This window comes from Numida meleagris, chromosome 2 (assembly GCF_002078875.1).
Source record: "Numida meleagris isolate 19003 breed g44 Domestic line chromosome 2, NumMel1.0, whole genome shotgun sequence".
In the NCBI taxonomy this organism is placed as follows: domain Eukaryota; kingdom Metazoa; phylum Chordata; class Aves; order Galliformes; family Numididae; genus Numida; species Numida meleagris.
This window is the reverse complement of record NC_034410.1, coordinates 56,185,046-56,195,454: the sequence shown is the minus strand read 5'-3', so window position 1 is coordinate 56,195,454 and position 10,409 is coordinate 56,185,046. Positions and strand designations below refer to the sequence as shown.

The 10,409-nt window shown below is 42.7% G+C and overlaps 1 long non-coding RNA gene across 1 annotated transcript; it reads left to right on the top strand.

Moving 5' to 3' along the window:
• Window positions 2,543–10,078, top strand: LOC110394241. Its single transcript, XR_002435471.1, has 4 exons — window positions 2,543–2,583; window positions 3,810–3,871; window positions 4,312–4,410; window positions 9,621–10,078. It is a non-coding gene; the product is annotated as an uncharacterized LOC110394241 (long non-coding RNA).

Genomic DNA, 10,409 nt, shown 5'->3' with positions numbered 1-10,409 from the left:
AAATTCCTCCTAATATCTAATCTAATTCTCCCCTCTTTTAGTTGAAAACTGTTCCCCTTGATAGTCCTATCACTATCAGACTGTGTAAAAAGTTGGCCTCCCTACTGTTTATAAGCTCCCTTTAAGTACTGGAAAGCCATCATGATGTCTCTCTGGAGTCTTCTCTTCTCCAAGCTGAACAAGCCAAACTCCCTCAACCTTTCCTCATAAGAGAGGTGCTCCAACCCTCTGATCATCTTCGTGGCCTCCTCTGGACCCACTCCAACAGCTCCACTTCTTTCTTGTGCTGAGGGCCCCAGGCTTGGACACAGAACTCCAGATGGAACCCCACAAGGGCTCAGCAGAGAGAGAACAATCACCACCCTTGCACTGCTGGCTACCCCTCTTTTGATGCAGCCCAGGATGCAGTTAGCCATCTGGGCTGCAAGCACACACTGCTGGCTTGTGTCCAGCTTTTCATCCAGCAGAACACTTAAGCCCTTCTCCACAGGGCTGCTCTCAGTGAGTTCTTTTCTCAGTCTGTACACGTATCTGGGATTGCCCGTACCCAAGTGCAACACCTTGCACTTGGCCTTGTTGAATCTCCTTAGGTTCAAATGGGCCAACTTCTCAAGCTTATCTGGGTCCTTCTGGATGGCATTCCTTCCTTCCCTTGTACCAACTGCATCACTCAGCTTAGTGTTATCAGCAAACTTGCTCATGATGTTCCCAATCCCACGATCTAGGTCATTTTGAAGATGTTGAAGAACACTGGTCCCAAGATGGACCCCTATGGGACACCACTCATGACCAGCCTCCACCTGGACACAGAGCCATTGACCACAGCCCTCTGGCTGCAACCATCCAAACAATTCTTCATCTATTCAAATTCATAGCTCTCAAATTTAGAGATAAGGATGTAGTGTGGGATCATATTAAAGATCTAGCAGAATCCCAGGTAGGTGACATTAGTTTTAATTCCTTTGTCTGCTGATGCCATCACATCATAATCGAAGGCCATCAGTATGATCTGCTCTTGGTGAAGCCATGACAGCTGTCTCAGATCAGCTCCTCATCTTCCTTGTGCATTAACATATCTTCCAGGAGGATCTGTTCCACGATCTTCCCAAGAACAGATGTGAGGCTCACACATTTTTGGCATGTAAGATAAAACGCATGTACATACTTATATAGTGTACTCGGCATAAATCCACAAGACAAATACTTCAAAATGAAAGCTCTGCCAGAACTCAGGTAAAGAATTTCTGACCTGTATTTCCCGAGTCTTCCTTTTTACATTTCTTAAAAATGAGTTTTATATTTCCCTTTTTCCAGTCACCAGAGACTTCACTTGACAGCCATAACATCTTAACATAGTGGGCAATTCACCTGCTCCTCCTTCCTTGCCCATCTCTTTTAAAATACTTGTAGCCCTCAATAGTATTATTCCAATTATATGATTCATCCCGCGACATTTCTATGGTAGCAATTAAGTAATAGATTTCTAATTTCACCGTGGCTTTCTATTCTTCCTGCATATTTCTGTGTGCGCTGGTGCAGAGGCACTTCAGCTGGGCTAGCAGCTGTGTTACCTTCCTGGAGGAGCCCTCCCAAATTCCTCTGGGACAACTCTGAGTCTTTCGCCTGCTACATTCTAAAGTGGCAGTGTTCCCTGGCTCTTGTCTGTCATACAAAAGTGCATCCCCCTCCCCCATCAAATCTAGTTTAAAGCTCTGGTGATGAGCCCAGCCAGGTTTCTGCCCAGAACACTCTTGCCCCACCTGATCAGTTGCATTCTATCCAGTGTCAACATGCCCAGTCTCTCAAAGGTGCATCCAAGATCATAGAACCCAAAACTCTGAGCATGACACAATCGATGCAGCCAGCCAATCATCCACCTGGTCCATTCTTCTTCTTTTAATCAGATCCCAGTCCCCAGCTAGAAGGACTGAGAACACTGATTGCTTCAATATCCTTTCAATGGACGTAAAATTTCTTAATAGTTTGTAATTTGCTTTTTGCAGCCTCATGTGACCCAGCTTGAAGGAGTAGGACCGGATAGTAGTCTTCTGGCTCTATCTGACCTGGTAGCCTCTTCTTGTTGTCATGAGCGTGGGCCCCTGCCAATCAGCAAACCTCTCTAGAGAGATTATCTGGGCAGCAAATGGGTGCCTCAGTGCCCCTCAGTGAGGAGTCTCCAATTACTAACATCTTTTTCCTTTTTTTTGTGACAGTGGTTCTGATTTGGGTCCTTGGATGGACCAACTAAACGTGATTGTCCCTTTTCTGATTCTGAACTGTTACCCACACCCTATCCTCTTTCCAACTTCAGAACCTCATATCTGTTATGTAAGGGCACTTCAGAGGCAAAGAGGAGACTCTTTCTTCTCAGAGCAGAGATCCAGTTTCTGTCATCCTGCATATTTTTGCCATACTTATCCTCAAGTTTGGAAGCTCGATTTGCATCTTCACATTGCGGGAGCTGTCGGTCTGCCTATGTCATAGAATCATAGCATCATAGAATGGCTTGGGTTGGAAGGGACCCCAAGGATCATCGAGTTCCAACCCCCCTGCCACAGGCAGGGTTGCCAACCTCCAGAACTGGTATTAGACCAGGTTCCTAGGGCCCTATCCAACCTAGTCTTGAGCACATCCAGGGACGGAGCATCCACAATGTCTTTGGGCAGCTTGTTCAAATCAGACGTGGAACTACTGGAGAGAGTCCAGCAGATGGCTACAAAGATTATTAGGGGCCTGGAGCATCTCCTTTATGAGGAAAGGCTGACAGACTTGGGACTGCTCAGCCTGGAGAAGTGAAGACTGTGAGGGGAATCTTATCAATGTTTATAAATATTTAAAAGATGGGAGTCAAGTGAATGGGGCCAGGCTCTTTTCAGTGGTGCACAGTGACAGGACAAGGGGCAATGGGCAAAGGGCAAAACTGGAATACAAGAAGTTCCATCTGAACATGAAAAAAAGAACTTCTTTAGTGGAAGGGTAACAGAGCATTGGAACAAGCTGCCTAGAGAAGTTGTGGAGTCTTTTTCTCTGGAGATATTCAAGATCCACTTGGATGTTTTCCTGTGCAAGCTACTGTAGGGAACCTGCTTTAGCAGGATTGGACTTGGTGATCTCCAGAGGCCCATTCCAACCCCTCCAATTCTGTGATTTTGTGAAAACTAGTTCTATCAAAGAAATGAAGTTCCAGAACTGAATAGTATTATCAAAAAACACAAGAAAAAAATTGTTTTGCATTAAATTTGATCAATTTATGCATGAGATCATATGATAAGATTGCCCTGCTTTTCACAGAACGTATAAATCTTACTAGCAGTGTCACAGCGAGAGGATTCATATCAGAATGTGACCACAGTAGACAGAGGATCCATTTTCCAGAGTAGTCAGCTGCATTTAATGCAAAGACAAATTGAACTGTCACTTTACCATCTCTAAAATTGACTGCATTCCATCGCCTGAACTTCTGATTTTTCATATGTCCTCTTAATTGAAATGTAGACAGTGGCATTCTGTAAGGAAGAATATTAAACAATGAGTTTTGCAGTGAAATGGGACTATTGAATATCATTTCCTATATTCAAAATAGAATAGCTATGTAACCTTTTCACAATTCAGTAATTTTGCAAGAGAAAAAAAGGAAGAAACTGTAAATTAAATGCTCCCTGTGATGTTCTTGTTATACTTACAAATATGAGTACATGTATTATAGATATATTATACGAATGATTTGGAATGTGAGTATAAGCCTCCAAACTGACAAAACAGGAAACACTTGCAAAGTAAGTGGTATTTCTGCTTGTTCTCTTTTCCAGAGAAGAACACTCAGTCCAGCTATCAGTCTAATTAGAATTGGAAGTCACGTTCATTTATAGAGGTATGCACAAAAATGCATCTATGTGTTGAAATACATGCAGGGAGATATGCACATTAATAAGTATTTAAATGCTGCACACACACGTGTATGAGTTGGGCAAGATTAATAGGGGGTGGGGGTTGGTGAGCAGAAAATAAAAGCTTACCCAAATAACAAAGTTAAATGGAGTAAATAATACTTTGCAAATACTTCTCACATTCAGGTTAGCATTTATCACTGAGAAAAGTAGTGCATGTGCCAGTATTGAGTGTCTTTTTTGCTAAAATAATGCAGTACAATTGATTATAGTTTATATTAAAACAAAACTAAGTAATTAACCTCCTTGTTTCAGTAAACATATTTGCACTTTACACTGATTTTGTGTAAATGCTTGCATAAACACAACTACAGTTGCAAACCAAGCCACAGGTATGGAGTGCACATTATTGCCTCTCTTACAGATGGAGAAAACAAAACCCAGAGGGGCTATATTTGTGCCAGCTCTCAAACACCAAAGCATTCATTAACTCAGTCATCTTTACATCTCTGTCACAATCAGGGTAGGTGATCTGTTGAAGCATATAATTTCCTTCATTTCCTTTATATTACTTCCCTTAAAAACAATCAAGAAAATAAATAAATCACCATAGCTCTCTTTTCAGTTATAAATGGACCAATCCCCATCTTTTTTTTTCTTTTTCTTTCAGTCTACCTGTTTAACATGGGTAAATTGTGACTACCCAGTGCTCTTCCGACATAACCTGAGTTTTGAAAAGCCATTACCAGTAGCTGCTCTGCCTCTGCCACAATGCAGAAAAGAACAGAGTTTCTTTCAGATTCCAAGACTGCTTCAGCCAGCTCTTAGACACATTTCAGCTATGTGAATTATCAAGTTAAAGAAATGCCCGTGCACAACATGGCACCAGCACAGTCCTGACAGATACAGACTGCTATTTTATTTTTGGAAAATCAGCCTAGGGCTATTGTGGCTGGCTTGCTGACAGACATCATGTATTGCTATTCACACAGAGATATGTTAACTACAAAATCAAGTAACCCGAGGGTTTGGAATTATACTTGAATTTTTAATAAGTTGTCAAAAGTCCACTTTACAGCATTCATTTAAAATTGGACTAAGACTCTCTGCTGTCACTTAGTATGCATTTATCCACTGCAAACACCAGGAAGGGGAAGGAGGCAGGGCTGCAAACTTCTATGGAAAGAGTTTCTGCTTTCTGTTTTATTCCATGTCATTTTGCCTGGCTGGCTGTATCTACTCCAAATGGTCAGACTGGATTGCCATATGAATTTCTCATCCATGCCATTCTTCTCCAGAGCTCAGTTCATCTTAGCATGATCCAGCCAGTGGTTTCCATACTGAAACCTCAATGGTATGCTTTAATTTTCTTCCCTCTCATCCCTTTTGTTTCTCTGTTGGTCTTTTCTGGACCCCAAATGCCCTTGCTTTGAACAGCACTATTTCATTCCACTACACCCCTCTCTGTAGCAGTGCACCTCTCACAAGCCTGAACGCAGCTTTATGGCCCTGGAAGGTTTCTCACTACATGGACAACGGGATTGCAGCTTAAGCCTCTACAGTGAAAGGAAAATCAGTACAGTCTGCTTGTCATATGTCATTTCTCTGTAAATAGCTAAAGAATAGGTATGCCAAGAAGGACTTGTTATGAATGCACTGTTATTGAAGAACTACTGCATTTGTTACCCTTGTGTATTACAATTTGCTTCCTTCATAGACTTCCATCTTGCCTTTTTAAAGGGCCTTGTCCCAAGCAGGTAATGTGTAGCACTTAGCCATCCAGTGAGGTACAGAAGAAATCTCATCTGAGTTCTGGCTCTTTAAAGAAAGTAATAACAGGCTTCTGTCATGCAAACAGTCTGACATGCCCATACTTGTGGCCTGTGCAAAGAAAACACACTAGCTCTCTTCTATGTGGTGATGATAGGGAAAAGGGAGGAAAACAACTAGGAACAGCCAAGGAAATAAAAGAAGTTATAGTGATGTGGTACGTTTCCATTAAAATGTTTATGGGAGCTGAGATGTTTTCCAATCCATCCTTGTAAAAACAGGTGAAGAGGTGGAGGGTAAGCAAGATAATCATTTGTTTTAACCATCATCTAATGTCAGCACAGACAGCCCAAAAGTGGAGGCTGTGGACTGCAAGGGATTATTGGTCCTAGCAAGGTAATAGCCACAACAAGTGTCTTAGCTATCCCATTGTACTCTGATTTCCCACAAAATATGCAAAGTCAGATCGACTCATGAAACTAAATGTGTACAAGTCCATGGAGCCGGAAGACATGCATCCCAGGGTCCTAAAGGAAGCTGGCTAATGTGGTTGCTTAGCTGATCTCCACCATATTTGAAAAGTCATGGCTGTCAGGCAAAGTCCCTGGGGACTGGAAAAAGGGAAACTTCACTCCCATTTACAAGAAAGGGAGGAAGGAGAACCTGGGGAACTACAGGCTGGTGAGCCTCACCTCTGTGCCTGGGAAGATCATGGAACAGATTCTCCAGGAAGACATGTTAAGGCACATGAGGGACGAGTAAATGATCTGAGACAGCCAGCATGGCTTCACCAAGGAAGGTCAATCTGGTGGCCTTCTATGATGGAGTGATGACATCAGTGGACAAAGGAAAGATAACAGATGTCATCTACCTGGACTTGTGCAAGGCCTTTGACCTGGTCCTCCACCACATCCTTATCTCTAAATTGGAGAGGTATGGGTTTGAGGGATGGACAATTTGATGGATAAGGAATTGGCTGGAAGGCTGTAGACAGAAGGTTATGGTGAATGGCACTATACCCAGGTGGAGGCCGGTGATGAGCAGTGTCCCCCAAGGGTCTCTCTTGTGACCATTACTTTTCAACATCTTTATTGATGACATCAATGATGGGCTCAAGTGCACCCTCAGCAAGTTTGCCAATGACATTGAGCTGAGTGGTGTAGTTGTTACAGCAGAAGTAAGATGCCATCCAGAGGGACCTTGATAATCTTGAAAGGTGGGCCCATGTGAACCTACTGAGATACAACATAGCAAAGTGCAAGGTTTTGCACTTGGGTCGGAGTAATCCCAGATATGTATACAGACTGGGAGAGGAACTCCTTGAGAGTAGCTGTGGAGAAGGACTTATATGTCCTGGTGGATGAAAAACTGAACATGAGCCAGCAGTGTGCACTTGTAGCTCAGAAGTCCAATGGTATTCTGGGCTCCATCAGAAGAGAGGTGGCCAGGAGGGACAGGGAGGTGATTGTCTCTCTCTACTTTGGCCTCGTGAGGCCCCATCTGGAGTACTGTGTCCAAGTCTGGGACCCCCAGTACAGGAAAGATGTGGAGCTGTTGGAGAGGGTCCAGAGGAGAGCCATGAAGATGATCAGAGGGCTGGAGCACCTCTCCTATGAAGACAGGCTGAGGGAGATGGACTTGTTCATCCTGGAGAAGAGAAGGCTGTGAGGAGACCTCATTGCAGCCTTCCAGCATTTAGAAGGGGATTATAAACAAGAGGGGAATCAACTTTTTACTCGGGTAGATACTGATAGGACAAGGGGGAATGGTTTTAAGCTCAAGGAGGGAAGGTTTAGATTGGATGTCAGGCGGAAGTTCTTTACAGAGAGAGTGGTGAGGTACTGGAGCAGGCTGCCCAGAGAGGCTGTGGATGCCCCATCCCCGGAGGTGTTCAAGACCAGGCTGGATGGGGCCCTGGGCAATCTGATCTATTACTTGATCTAGCTGCTGGTAATCCTGCCTATGGCAGGGGGGGTTGGAACTTGATGATCCTTGAGGACATCATCCAAGCTGCTCTATGATTCTATGATTCTAAGATTAACAGCACCTTGTTAGAAGCCCCAGTAAAAAAAACTGTGCTCTTCAAAGAGTACATTGGTGATGATTTAGAGAATAAAAATGACACATAGCTATTGATACTTCTGTCTCCTGTGTGAACACACCTGCAAGAACTACATCCTGATTTTTTTTTGCCAGACTTTGTGGTTGTTTTCTTTGCATTTGGTTTGTTGTTGGTGGTGGTGGTGGCAGTGGTTTTTTTTTTTGGTTTTTTTTTTTTTCTGTGTGTGTGTGTGTGTGTGTTTGCCCCAGGAATAACAGTTGCTATGAAAACTGACTTCTCCATTCAGGCTTAGAAGCAGTTCTAATTCAGCATGCTCAGTCCAGAGATTACTATTCAATGTCACCACTCTCATGGCACAGAAATGTTTCCCAGTGCCCAGTCTGACCCTCCCCTGGCAGTTCTGTGCTGTTCCCATCCTGCCATTGGTGACCAGGAGCAGAGCCCAGCACATTCCTCTGCTCTTCCGCCTCACGGAGCTGCAGAGAGCAATTGCTTAATTAACTAAAAAGCCTTCAACAGATCTAATATTGGGAAAAGGCTACACTTACCAGATGTCCTATAGCCAAAGTTGGGCAGTGCTACCCTCCAGCTCTTTAGGTGTCACTAAGGGTGTCATCAAGCTTGTATGCTTTAAGTAAGAGATTTCTAATGGACAGAGTTTGCCTTGACAGTAAACCTAGCCTGAAGCATGAACAGACCAGGCCAGCCACAGAGAGCAACCCAGCAGTACTGTTCTTTGTTTTGAATAAGTTATGTCCTGCTAGAAGATCTAAATCCTGCCATTTATTATACATGTCCATCTGTCTGTCTATCACCTGTCTATTTATCAAAATGAGCTTTTTAAAAAGAGTATGATACAGCATTATTTGTAAATATGAATATGACAAATACTAAAGTAGAATGAGTCTGTGCAAGGGAAGAACAGATGGCTGGATGTTCAAACAGAGTTTTCTAACTCTTGATTTTTAAGGCCTCTGACTTACAACTTTAGCAACAGTGGTTTTTTGGTTTTTTTTTTCATTTTTTTTTATGTAGTTTCTTAATATGGGAAATAACCACAGTAGCTCCTCTGTATGGCAGTTTTCCCCCTTTTGATGAGGTATCTCTGAATATTGTTTGAATTTTCTCCTTTGCACTCCAAGAGGAGGAAGTAACTTCATTTATGGAGGACTTTGAGGAGAAGAAATAGGCAGGCCAACCACTGAAGCCCAGTGAGCAAGGAGGAAACTAGAAGCATGGAAAGAAACTATGGGCTGCAAGAGAGGGTGATGGCAGGCAGCCTGGGGCAGTGGATGTGCAAGTGAGTCACACCTGGGACAGCAAAGACCTAAAAGAACCTTTCCCTCTGGGTTATTTCTGCATTGAATATTTCTATTATCCCCCTAGAATTCTGTAATTATTAAAATGTAATCTGGATTTTTTTTTCCTCAATAGGAAAAGTATATTTTTCTTAACCACACTTTTTAATGAGTTTGGGGTTATTTTTAAACAAAGTAGAGAAAAAGAATTGGCTACATGCAGAGATGAAGACTGAAAAAATACCCCTTGAAAGGTGAATGGCACAGAAAGTGATGAGCGAATGAAGAAAGATATCAGAGAGGGAGCATGTGGATACCAGGAAGGGTCACTGCACTTACAGGAGAGAAGAGATGAAAGTTTGTGTTGAGGATCCTAAAAGCAATCTATCCCCTTGAAATAGTCATCAACAGATTTTTATGATGGTAGCTTTTGTTATCTATTTTTATTGTCCATTTCTCTCTTTAAATCTTGACTTGTTAAAACATCAGAAAACCTAAAGAGGATTAGACTTATGAAATTTGCAAACTGCTTGAGTATTTGCTAATACGTAGTCAAGCTTTGTCTCCTGACAGTGACTTCTGACTTTTCTTTGAGGTACTCAGATATCTTGGTTTATGTCATCTCTGCAATCTCAGACAAAGCAAAAGACAGTGGAAGAGGAGGATGTGGGTTGAAGAATGTTATGTCAAGTACTAACAGCTGGCAGGAAAACATCCTGGTTTTAGCATGTGGCTGTGAAGAAGAAAGAGCAAAGGTACTGAGACAAATTGCTGTCCATCCTTTTGAAATTTGAAATGAGGAACTGAAATTCTCCCAGACAAATAATCAGAGTGGGATTCTGACCTGACAGCTATAAATCTAGTGAGATGCTAACAGCGGATCCTCAGTGCTCCTGGTTATACTCAGCCAACAAGCATGAATGAAAACTTGGAGTGAGTTCTGTCTCTGATGCTGATCACTTCTGCCGTAGGTGTAACATCAGAAGCTCATTAAACACACTTTAAAGGACCCCATCCACATTTTCACACTATGAATTTCAATAAATCTTTGTTGTAAATGACAGGATATACTCAGACTCCTGGACAGTAAAGAAAGAACGGAAGGAAGGCTTTCTCTTATTGTACCACACCCCTTCACCCACTGAAGAAAGTAATGGTCATTGACACACACAGTGAGTGACAGTCCCTTGAAGTACATTAAAAATGACTCATCTTTATAGTGCTTTTGTTCAGAAGAGCCTGATAGTTGTGTTAGCGAGCAGTACCTGACATGTTAGTTCTATCTTGCAGCCCGGGTCTCCCCAAGCACAGACTGATGTCAAATATGCAGAATGATGCTGCCTGAGCCAGGTCTTCCGTGGAGGGAAACCAAGTCTCTTCAGTAAAAGAGAA